A 13,618-nucleotide genomic window follows, 5' to 3' on the forward strand; every position below is an offset into this window, starting at 1 on the left:
TTACCTTTGATAAACTACCTTGAAAATAAGAATGCATTATATGGAGGGGTGGTTTTTTTTATTTTCAGCGCTGTATAGTACTGTAATTGTTGTGTACCTGCTGAAAGGGCAACACGACAGGGTGCAAGAATCCAGGAAATTTCAGGATATTAGATATAATTCTTCATACAGATGCTGAATGGGTCAAGTGCTGGAGGTGTCTCTGCTTGATTCCTTACCCATGGATAAGGAAATACTGGTTGAAGTTGACTCAGTTGCAATCTTGGCTGTAATTGCCATGAGAGGATAGAGCCTAAGATCCCTTCATGAAGGCTAAGAAGGGAGAATCTAGGGAATACCTGCTAGTCAGCAACCTCATAATCCAGGAATTTTATGGAGTAAATCCTCCTGGAAACCACATGTAGGCGCACGAAGGCCTACCATACAGTATCCCACAGTATCTTTTTAGGAACAAAGCAAGACACAGGCTAGAGAAGCAGACTACAAGTTAGTGAACAATGGCTGGATCACCAGGCTCCAAGGTTTGCAATCAGTGATACAAAGTTCAGTTAATGGGCAGTCAGTAGGTGTGTCCTGCAGGAGAGACCTGAGGCCAGTACAAGGATCAATACTGGTTAATGCCCACTTATAACCTAGGCAAGGAGATAGCATGTATCATCAGCAAGTTTGCAGCTGACAGCATATTGGTGGGCACATGGGGAAGTGGTGGAAGGCAGTCAATAGAGTGGAGGGCAGGGCAGCCATTTGGATGGGCCTCAATAGGCTGCCAGAAACATCATGAAGCTATAAAAAGTGCCAAGTCTTGGGATTCTGCAACGCAGGTGCTGCAGAATCCTGGGGCTGGGGCTAGGCTGGCTGAGGAGAAGCTCTGCAGGAAAGGACTTTCAGGTCCTAGTGGCAGAAAGTGGAACACGTATATGTATTGAGCCCCTGTGATGATGGAGGATCATCCCATACTGGGCAGTATTATCACACCACAGACAGGTCAAGGGAAGAGGTTCTTGCCCTCTGTATTTGTGAGACAATGCCTGGGCAACTGTGCCTGGCTTTGTGTTCCTCAGTACAAAGAGAAAAGCAAAACACTGGGAAAATCTCACAAAGTGTCACAAAGTATGATTAAGGTGACATACAGAGACAGGGGACCTGTGTTTATTTGGCTTGATGTAAAGAAGGTTACAGAAAGATCTAATTTCGGTCTTCAGTTGCAGAGAAGGCAGCCCTATGGTGCATAGGGAGATGCTGAGAGGCTATAAATGAGTTGCAGGAAAAAAGGAGATAGGAATGAAACTGTATCTGCTATTTCTAAACCACTAGTGACACCTAGTTTCCAAGAAAAATATCAGTAGCTATATCAGCACTGCAAGTTAGGAAAATGTGTTAGTTTACGTTACGATGATACAGGTTCAGTAATTTGAAGGTTCTGGATAGCAAAACACCAAACTAATAGACCTCAATAATAAAAATATATGCATTAAATCTCTGCTCCAATAAAGGATACAGAGCTTGCAGGTGTGGCCTCTCCGTAGAAGGCACTGATGCTGTAACCTATAAGAGACATTTCCAAGTCTGTCTGTGCTGTCAGGCTAAATTATTCATCTCATTGAGGTCATTCCCTGATTGTCCACACACTGTACATATTGTTGGGCATGGAGACAACCTTAAAGATGCTACCATCTGCCTCCTCAGATGGGAACTCTTGGACAGCTTACTCACATGCAAGTCCTACCTTCACAGCTAATAGAGATGCAATTGAGCCAGCTCTGTCTTGTGCTGCTCTGCTTACAGTACTCCAAAGACACTAGAGTATTGTGAAGGCCATGAGCCTCCTTTCCCTCACACTGGCCCCAGTTCAAATTAAAACAAAAGCCAAGTATATGCACACTTTGGGCCCTGGAAGACTGTCCAGGGAAGGGTTGGTTTCTCCTTTCTGGGACAAGAGCAAATCTCTGGCAAGCATGTTGGTTTAAAAATTCTATTTCCTGGGGACAGAATGTCACAGGAATGTGACATAGCATAAAGGTTCTTAAAGCCAGAAGGGAAATGTCTGACAACAATGCCTACGAGCAGCCAGTCTCCCAGCATTGCTACAACACTCTCAGCTACAGCTTCCAAATTTTCCTGCCCGCTGCTCATCATCTCCCAAGAGAAATAAGAATCCCACTTCCATAGGTATTCCACAGGTTTTACTATAACTGGGCAGCAGCTATGGCTAGATGTGACAGAACAGCAGAGTCACACAGTGATAAAGCATATGGTGGCCTGGACCAGTACCAGACAATGACAGCATGTCTGGTCACCACTTTATAAATCACAGATGTCTGGAGAAACATGGACTTTCCATTGCATTCACAGCTGACTCCTGCACACAACTGCTTATCCATCACCAACCCTGACTACGTTTTGAGTCAGGTATGACAAAATGATGGCACAGAAAACAAGTACAGCAGAAGACCATGTCACTAACGACTACTGGCAAAATTACTGTGCTTGAGACATGTTCCTGAAGATGTTGCAAGAGCAAACTAAGAACCTCTACTGCCTGTACAATCTTCCTTTCTACATAATCGTCTCTTCATTTATCACTTTTTCCTCAAAAAGTGGGCTTAAAAATACAGTTTTAGGCTGAACAAACATCCCTTAGGAACAGACACGTAGCATGCTGGCAATTCTCAGGTATACTTTCAGTGTAAGAAAGAGAGAAGAGCTAGTATGCATAAAAAAATACATGGATTTTGCTTATGGACACCCCATACATATGGGGAAACTGTGGCTACTGAAGTAATTGATGGTTTTGGCAACATAACTGATGGCTAGCATGTAGAAGATTTGGCTGATGGCTGTGCAGTAGCAATTCTAATAGCAGACTTTTCCATCCCACTCAGCTTGCTCATTGATCAGTAGGAGTTTGAGGATAAGCACACTCCAGAAGACAAGTACCCTCTGTACTAAAGGATTCAACTAATATGAGCTAAGCAAGCTAAGCCCTACAGTGTGGATTTGTACTTGAACTTGTACAAGTACAGATCAAGTTGTACAAGTATATTGCTCAACAAATGTGAATAGCATAGTATAAAGACTTAATCTATAGTACTACTACACCATCCTCCTGCTCAAAGAGGGTCACATATAAGGTCAGACCAGGGTGGTCAAGGTTCTATCCAGCTGAGTCTCAAAAATCTTCAAGGATGGAGACTGCAAAATCTTTCTGGGCAACCTGTTCCACTGTCTGACTGTCCTTGTGGTGAAAAAACTTTTTCTTTATATCTAGCTGGAACCTTCCATTTCAGTTTATTCCCATTGTTTGGCAGCCAGTCATCATGCATGTCCATGAATCACTCTATTTTCTCATAGGTATTAGACATAGCCTCCACTTCTGCAGATTAAGCAAGGCCAGTTTCTTCTGTCTCTCCTGGGTTCCATGCTCAAGCCATCTGACCATCTTGGTGGTCTTCTGTTGGACTTACTCAAGCTTATAAACATTTTTCCTATACTAGGGGAGGCCAAAACTGAATGCACTCTTCCAGATGAGTTCTAATGAGTGCTGAGTAAAGGTGAATAAGTGCTTCCTTGAACCCCCTGGCTATGCCTGTGGTAGTACAGTACAGTATGCTGGCAGCCACCACCTCCAAAAAAATGAGCTGAGTACACAGTAACAAAAATCCAGTGTTTGCTTCCTACAGTCGAATGGTTTGTGGTACATCACATCCTCTACAGGATCACAAAGGTGAATCAGCCTAGTTCCTTTGATTTGAATTTTTATTTTCAGAAGTTTCAAGAAGGTTCTTCACACAGTATATCAATACATTGCAGAATTTTCATTTTCCTTTCAAAGATAACATTATTTATTGTTAAGAATGTGCTTTATAACTTTTATTCTGTGACTAAGATCTATATACACTCTAGGGCACATATTAATGATCCATTAATATACTGCTCAGATGTTTAAAATTACTCAGCCTAATGTTTCATGCCTTTCTGCACACCTGAATTAATACATATCCTGGAGTGCTTTCTTGCATAGTTACAGCACTCTTTCTAATAAGGAAAACTGGGACTTGATTGCATCCATATATTAATCACAGTGTATGTTTACATAGTATGACTTCACTTACTAGCAAAATGATGAAGAAGCCGGATGTACAGAGCTGTCTGGCTGAACGCCTGACTGAGGAAAAAAGGAAGGCTTTCTACAAACATTTTTACATCTCTACAGAGGGCCAAAGAAATCACATAAATGTGAGAGAGGTTTTGTTTTGTTTTGTTTTTTTCAATTGTACAATCTATCTTTCTCCATAAAATATGGGAATGCCTTGCTGGATCATATATATATATCGCAGTAAGTGGGTTCTGTTAATCTCCTAAGTAGCAAATAATTTCTGGCTTTAATGAATTACATTAAAAGGTGAAGTGCTTAGTTGCAGGAACTCATGTAAAAGAATAATTATTCACCCTGAGGTTTTTTGGCTCCAGCAAGTAGCTCCTGTAAGTTACTTCAGTGGGCTTCCTTCCATTAAAGCTTTCTTTTATTCTCTGCCTGAAGGATTTCACACTGTTTCAAATTAGTATTTATTTATTGATTGATTAATAATTTCTGACAGGGATATGCTTCTTGTTATACAGCTAACAAATAGGGTTTAATGTTTCTGAAGAAATTTCCTAGATGAATAATCATTTCTCAGTCAGGAATCATTTTACAGCTATATTTCATCTTCTTTTTGCATTTCTCTATTTTTCATGCCCTTACTGGGATACGGTAGTAGGATCATTTACATAGAATTGGGTTGTGAGATGCACATGCATATTGTGACAGGTGGAAAAATAATTTTAAGCATGAAACTTTAGAAACTGTTACACTGACTGGATCAGACATTGGAACAACAAGAAAGAACTGATATGCCAGTGTTGTATTTCTGATATCCAGGTAGCAGTAGGTATGCTGACTAACATAAATTCTCAGGCAGGAAACAAGCCTAGAGAAATCTCATTTCTCCCTTAATATTATTGGATCTCCTGGGTGGGACTGTTTGAGAAAGAGCTGTAAAACAAAGATAAAAATGCTGAAGGTCAGCCTCATTCAGAGAAAGCTCTGGTTTATTCTGGTGCAAAAGCTTGTTTCAGCTCAAATCCCACATGGCTGATGAACAATGCACAGTGGTAAACCAGTATATGTATACATAGATTGTTTCACTACTCTGTATAGTAATGTAAAATAAGGATTCCTGAACAATTCTAGTGAAGCAGAGAATATTCAGAAGGATAAATGAACCACCCAGTTACATCTCTGAGCTCCAAGAGAAAATGACTTCTAAAGGTGACAGCTGTTTGGGGGGAGTGCCCTGGAGGAAACAAAGTTAAAAATTACTTCAAGAGACCAAGACATGTTCGTATCAACAAACAATGCAATGAGATACATAGGCTTGGTGAATAGCAAAGTAGTCAGATGGTGTGTATTTTTGACATAGTCTACAACTCTTGATTTGTGCAGGGAGAGTGCTTTTCTGTAGAGCATAACAGCCTATTCCCACTAAAATGCATGATCACTGGAGTACAGACAATGGCCAGTTTCATGTGGTTTTGCCTGTTTTCCCTATCTGCGGACTCTGTTAACCAACACAGGCTGCTACTTTTGCCATTCCTTTGGCCCTGTCTGGGACAATCTGCCTTATCTAGATGCTGATCTCACTTTAAGTTTTGCCTTTTCTTACCAGTTTCAGAGAAAATAACTTGTATTATCTTTTGTTGTCTTACCTTTCAAATGCTTATTGATAAGAAAATCATGCTTTGTCTTGTGGTATTTTCATTTTGATTATGCCTCCAAGAGTACCAGAGGCTAGATTTGCTGACATGCGGTCCAAGAAACAGGGTTCAATGCTGTGATGATCAGCTGGAGGGGTTGAGGCACACATACAGGTTTATGGCTTGGAATAGTTGCTTTTAAGAGAGATCTATAGTAGAGTCAAGATGCTGTGTGCCTTAACACCTCAGTAGAAGCAAGCCTTCTTTTTGAATTAAAACTGGATAATAGAAATTCTCAGATACTTGGAGGAGAAAAGCAAAGATGTGGACTGATGTGTTTTGTTGGGTTTGTTGTTGTTGTTGTTTACCTTTCTTACATTGCACCATAAGCATTGCTAGTTTGGACACAGATTAGCCCTTCTCATGTTTTAACACTTCCCAGGTCTCCCTCAAGGTAACAGAACTTTAAACTTCCAATTGCTACTAGGGAAAAATTCCTCTCTTATGAAAAAATTATTTGGATGTCCTTGAGGGAGGGGAACAGAGAAACAAAAAATCTGTGACCAGCACATGAAGTAAGGATGGGGTACAGCCTCTTGGTGACCAGAATCTGAAATGTAATTACATCTTTGAACTACCTAGAGCTTCCCAGTCCCATGTTCTACAAAAACACTGACCATGTAACTTATTTGCAGTCATTGTCTTACACTTGCATTGGGCTCCTTTCTCTGGGAGGGGGAGAACATAGCAGACTATCACTAACCCATGGTGGCCAGACAGAAGGGAAGTAGTGCAGAATTTTTCTCTTCAGAAATCCTAGGAAAGATGCTATTTCAGTTTGTACACAGGAATGAGTGGAAGGAAACTTGCTATTTGTTGGCAACTCCACTCCTGTGGACAAGGTTGAATTTTTTTAAGGCAGGTGAATAATGTATGAATTGTTTCTGAATGAAAGCCAAGGTTTTCAAAGCTCCACAGCAAATGAACCATTCATTGTGCATACCTCCTGTCTGAGAGTCACTTCACTTCGAATAAGTCTCAGGGTAAATCTCCATTCACTGACTGGATAAGAACAGCTTTCAAAATTAGATTACTGATGTAAACATTTACAATCAAAAATTTAAAATGTGCTACAAAAATTTATGGGGAAAGTTAAATCTCAATTTTGCTGTATATCATATTACACACAATGTTATGCACAGATGATAAATCACTTAATATTACAATGTATACTTCTTTACTGGAAAAAACCTATCTCAGACGATTTATTCTTGTTTGTAAAATGTCCTGATAATATGGGATGAAATACGCACAGGAAAGAGTAATGAACATTTCTACAATCATTACTAAAATTGTCTACCAATTTCCTGCTCTTTCTCCTTATCTTTTTTGATTTAACACCAAAATTTCATGTAATCTATTCTTCTACATGAGAGAAATGTTTCTTTTCCCATTGTTGCCCACAAGCTTCTCCTTCTAATATCAGAATATATACCTCTAGTAAATGGCATTTGAATGTTAGCTACAAGATTACCATTCATATTTCATGTTTCCAATGTTTGCATCCATGCTAGCTCTGTCTTAATTTCACTTCACTGGCCAGTTCTACTTAATGCCACTGTCCTCTGCTGTACATAGCAAAAATAGCAAAATATTACAGGTTCTTTCACTCATAATGATCAAAATGAGCTGATAGAAAAAGAGACTCTGTAAGGATCTGTGCAGCTTCTCACTTAATATTTTCAAAAGCATTTCTGCAAAATGCTTCCTAGGTCCCTAAAAATCATTCATGGTACAGTGATTTTACAAATAGAATCCAAGTAAAAACCTCCTAACATTCACATCTTGCCCTCACCAATATTTTATGTTTAAAGGGAAGAGTTCACTAAAAACCAATATTAAGAAAATTGCCTGAAAACAAACCTCTGGGACATCTTCTCTGAATGTCAGATACAGGGAGAAAGATCTTTGTAAAGTTTTAAAAGGATTATTTTTGATAACAAGCTTTCTGCTGCTGGGTGAGGACAAACCGGATGCGTGAAAGGTTATAGGAATACTCTGCTTTAAAGGTGGATACTTTAAAGGTAGATAACCGTTGCCAGGATGTCCCAAGAGGACGGTTAATGAATATTTTTTTTCAAATACAGGCATAATTTTATGGAAATATTAAAAATATTATCTGAGACAGACACTGGCTGCAGTCATAATTATTAGCTACAGAAACATGATTCAGGATTGACCTGCAGGAGTTAAGGTGGGCAGGTCAGTTCCCTGAAAATGTCAGTGAGTTGGTGATGTTTAAAATAAGAAATGATGTTGGGTGTTTTCTAGAACAGCAGCAGGAAGGCCAGAATCATAGAATCATAGAATAGTTAGTGATGGAAAGGACCTTAAGATCATCTAGTGCCAACCCCCCTGCCATGGGCACGGACACCTCACACTAAACCATGCCACCCAAGGCTCTGTCCAACCTGGCCTTGAACACCGCCAGGGGTGGAGCATTCACAACCTCCCTGGCAACCCATTCCAGTGCCTCACCACCCTTACAGCAAAGAATTTCTTCCTTATATCCAATCTAAACTTCCCCTGTTTAAGTTTGAACCCGTTACCCCTTGTCCTATCACTACAATCCCTGATGAATAGTCCCTCCCCAGCATCCTTACAGGCCCCCTTCAGATACTGGAAGGCTGCTATGAGGTCTCCACGCAGCCTTCCCTTCTCCAGGATGAACAGCCCCAACTTTCTCAGCCTGTCTTCATACGGGAGGTGCTCCAGTCCCCTGATTATCCTCGTGGCCCTCCTCTGGACTTGTTCCAACAGTTCCATGTCCTTTTTATGCTGAGGACACCAGAACTGTACACAATACTCCAAGTGAGGTCTCACAAGAGCAGAGTAGAGGGGCAGGATCACCTCCTTCGACCTGCTGGTCACGCTCCTTTTGATGCAGCCCAGGATACGGTTGGCTTTCTGGGCTGTGAGCGCACACTGAAGCCGGCTCATGTTCATTTTCTCATCGACCAACACCCCCAAGTCCTTCTCTGCAGGGCTGCTCTGAACCATTTCTCTGCCCAGCCTGTAGCTGTGCCTGGGATTGCTCCAACCCAGGTGTAGGACCTTGCACTTGGCATGGTTAAACTTCATCAGGTTGGCATCAGCTCACCTCACAAGCGTGTCGAGGTCCCTATGGATGGCATTCCTTCCCTCGGGCGTATCAACCGAACCACACAGCTTGGTGTCATCAGCAAACTTGCTGGGGGTGCACTCAATCCCACTGTCCATGTCACCGACAATGATGTTGAACAAGACCGGTTCCAACACCGATCCCTGAGGGACACCACTCGTTTCTGGTCTGCAGCCGGACATCGAACCATTGACCACAACTGTTTGCGTGCGGCCATCCAGCCAGTTCTTTATCCACTGAGTGGTCCACCCATCAAATTGATGTCTGTCCAATTTAGAGACAAGGATGTCATGTGGGACAGTGTCGAATGCTTTGCACAAGTCCAGGTAGATAACATCAACTGCTCTACCCCTGTCCATCAGTTTCGTAGCCCCATCATAGAAGGCCACTAAATTGGTCAGGCAGGATTTCCCCTTAGTGAAGCCATGCTGGCTGTCACCAACCATCTCCTTGTTTTTCATGTGCCTTAGCATGCCTTCCAGGAGAATCTGCTCCAAGAGTTTGCCAGGCACAGAGGTGAGACTGACTGGTCTGTAATTCTTCAGGTCATCCATTTTCCCCTTCTTGAAAATGGGGGTTATATTTCCCTTTTCCCAGTCATCGGGAACTTCACCTGACTGCTACGATTTTTCAAATATGATGGCCAGTGGCTTAGCAACTTCATTCGCCAGCTCCTTCAGGACCTGCGGATGGATTTCATCAGGTCCCATGGACTTGTGTACATTCAGGTTCTTAAGTTGGTCTCAAACCAGATCCTCTCCTACAGTGGGCTCAAGGTCTTCATTCTCACAGTCCCTGCGTCTGCCTTCCAAGACTTGGGTGGTGTGGTCAGAGCATTTGCCAGTGAAGACCGAGGCAAAGAAGTCATTAAGAACCTCAGCCTTCTCCAATTCCCGGGTAGCCAGTTCTCCTGATAGCTTCCGGAGGGGGCCTATGTTGTCCCTAGTCTGTCTTTTATTTGCAATGTACCTATAGAATCCCCCCCTGTTATCTTTCATCCCTAGCCAAGTTTAATTCTAACTGGGCCTTAGCTTTCCTAACCTGGTCCCTAGATTCCCGGACAACATCCCTGTATTCTTCCCAGGCTGCCTGTCCTTGCTTCCACCTTTTATAAGCCTCTTTTTTCCTTTGAATTTTCCTGAGCAGCTCCTTATCCATCCAAGGAAGTCTCCTGGCCCTCCTGCTGTGTAGTTTCTCGCTACTCGTGTGGTGAGGGACGGAAGCACTAGTTCCCTTCAAACTAGGGTCAAGACATAGAGCATTCACGGAATGCGGGTCAACAACAGATTTGTTGCGCAGTGACAATTCCTTGTATTTGCCGCCTAAGCACCTCCCCAGAGTCAGCTGGTTCCTGTCCCTCCTAGCAGCTTTCCGTCACATCACGTGATCTTCCGTGCGCCAATCCCTACATCTCCCCCACCTCAAGACTAGAAAACTTTGGGTTTCCAGATAAACAACTTATAGCTCTAATTAACTAAATAAGAAAGGTTCGTGTAACTAAGTATTCACACATGGTGCGTAACTCCAAGTAAGAAAGGTTTGTGCAACTAAGTATTCACACACAGTGCGTAACTCATAACTCTAATTAACCAAGTAAGAAAGGTTTGTGCCACTAAGTATTCACACATGGTGCGCATTATATAATCAAACAAGAAAGAGACAAACATAAACACAGAGCGTCAGCCTGAAGGGACCTAGACGCAGGTGTTTCCGGCCTGAGTATTGCTGTATTCAACGGCTGGCTACAAAGTTCATAAGGCACACTGTGACTGGATCCGTGAGTGAAGTCATCTGGAGGCACAAGGGTCATGGATGTCATTTCGCACCTCTTTCCACAGGTTCGTTGTATCTCTCTCTCCCAGATATAGCCAATTGTCAATCATCACCTGTAAAACAGAGCTCAAATACGAACTTACAGACACAACTACAAATACGGTAATAACCATTTTGCTGGTACTCAGCATAGTCCAGTCTCCCCCTCCACACAGGCATAGCCCCGCCTGTGAGCACGTAGGGCAAATGGACCTATCTTACCCTTTTCCGGATCTTTCACCCATACCTGTGGATACGGGGGTTTGTCTAGAGGTGGGGCAAAGTGCGAGCTCATCGGGGATTGTTCACTTGATCCACGCGAGAATTGATTTAAACTAGTCAGAGCAGAAAGTAAAAGTTGGCGCACACGGATTGCAGGAGTTTCTCCGGGTACGGACTCCCCCGCCTCAAGACACATGAGGCGAGCTTTCAGAGTCCAGTGCGCACGTTTGACGATAGCTTGGCCAGTGCTGTTATAAGGACAACCGGTCTTATGTTCAATGCCCCATTGTCGTAAAACGAAGCCACCAGTTGACTTGAATATGCTGGGCTGTTGTCGGTCTTGATCTGGCTAGGGACTCCCAAAATCGCCATGACCTTGCGCCAATGCAAAATGGCAGCCTTAGCGTCTTGCTTGCATTGTGCCGTAGCCAAGATGACACTGCTACAGGTATCAACCGTGACATGTAAATAGCGCATAGGAGAAAAGGCAGGATATTCGGTAACATCTGCCTGCCAGATATCATTAGGTCGCAAGCCACGGGAATTAACACCTGCTTCCCATAAGGGGGTGTGAACACAGGTTGGACACAGACGGAAACGTCCGCAGCCCGTGCTCGCGAAAGACCCATAGTCCGTGCCAACGCTCGCGCACTAATGTGTAGCAAGGAGTGTAAACGCTTGGCATGCTGAAAAGGGGTCTCTGTAAAAGCTGGAGCGCAACAGTCAGGGACTGGCAGACCTTGTGCAACACGGCCTGCCCTATTGTTACCCTCAGTTAGGAGTCTGGGAATGCGCGAATGACTATTACAGTGTATTGGACAGATTTTGGCAGTTCGTTCGGATAAGGCCTGAGAAAGAACTTGCGCACACTCTGTCGTAGCCTCAATGGCCCACATTGTTTGCTTTAAAAGTTTCCAGACAAAAAGAGAATCTGTTACAACATTAATAGCGTCCACTGACCACTGTCGTAGCACAGTAGCTACAGCATATGCTTCTAGAAATTGAACAGACTTTCCGGGGGCCTGGACCCACCCGTCTTTCCACACGCCTTCCTCTTGCCACACATATGTGCCTTGTTGAGTACGGGAGGAGGCGTCTGTGAAAATGGTAATTCCCGTAACTGGATTCTCGACTACCCAGGAATGAGGTTGCAATGCTGTGGCTTGCACCACAGCATCCCAAGGAGTCGGAGTTTGTGCAGCAAACTGACCTCGAAAACCTGCCACAACAACTTGTAGCTTTTCTGACAAAGGATAGTATAACTCCCACATAGTCAAGGAACATGGGAGGAAACAGCAGGTGATTTCTTTTGCAAACAAATATCGACCGACAGTGAGCACCTTTACCATTAATTGTGCTAATAAGTCTGGCCATAGTATAAGCGCTTTTTTCCCTTTCGAGACATACACCCACTGTAATGGTGACCAGCCCTGTGCTACTAAACCAATCCCTGTCCCTTTCGTAACCCAAAGGAGAGCTCGGATCTCATGCTGCGGTTGGAACCTACAAAGACTACACTGCTGTACACGTGTGAGTATCTGCGACAACAGTCAACAATGCTGTTCAGAAAGCTCTCGCTTGTCCGATATGGAAGTAGCCTCTTTCAATAACTGATAAAAGGGGACTAACTCCTCCTCAGGAATGGGGCAAAAGGCCCTCATCCACTGCAGCTGGCCCACCAACTTCTGCACCTCATGCACCGTGGAGACAGTGTTAGTGACCGTACATAACTGTGGACGGACCTCACGAGGTCCAATCAAGGTGCCAAGATATGTAAAGGGGCTAACTCGCTGCACTTTCGCGACACTAATGTGCAGCCCATGTTCTTCCAGATTTTTGTACAGCGTCATCCCCGCACCTTGGAGCTGTTCTTCCGTTTTGGCCGCTAACAGAATGTCATCCATATAATGTATTACCTGTACCGGTAACTTCCTCACTGGCTGTAATGCTCGATCTATCGCCAACTGGCAGATGGTTGGAGAGTTCTCCATGCCCTGTGGTACCACAGTCCACTGAAAGCGTTTTCGAGGCTGCTGATGATTCGTCGTGGGAAGCGAAAAGGCGAAATACTTCCTGTCCTTTGGATGCAAGGGAATGCTGAAAAAACAATCCATAATATAAACACAAATGTGCCACCCATCAGGAATGGTAACAGGGGAGGGAAGGCCGGGTTGAAGGGAACCCATGTCTTCCAGACATGCATTAACCGCTCGCAGATCATGTAGCAACCTCCAAGCACCTGATTTTTTCTTAATTACAAAAACAGGGGTGTTCCAAGGGCTAACTGAAGGTTCTAGATGACCCAGTCTCAACTCTCGAGTCACGAATTCTAGCACCGCTGCTCCTTTCTCCTCAGACATGGGCCACTGCTCTATCCAAACTGGTTCCGTCCTCTTCCACTGTAGCTGCAGCGGCTGTATCACAGCAGTGGCCCGTGCTAAAAAGGAGTGACCAGATGACACCCTCACTGTCTTAAGGCGTCGCGGCCTAGTAAGGTTACAGGTAGTCCTACGGAGACATAAGGATTCACATATACTTCCCGTTCCTGATCTGCTTTTGATCCCCCCTGTAAGATGACCTGAATAGGAGCACAGCTTCTTTGGACTTTTTGCAAACCTCCCACCCCCTGTACCTCACCGCATGGTGACATCCGCCAGCCTTCGGGCC

Source organism: Psittacula echo, assembly GCF_963264785.1.
Source record: "Psittacula echo genome assembly, chromosome: 2".
NCBI classification, from domain to species: Eukaryota; Metazoa; Chordata; class Aves; order Psittaciformes; family Psittacidae; genus Psittacula; species Psittacula echo.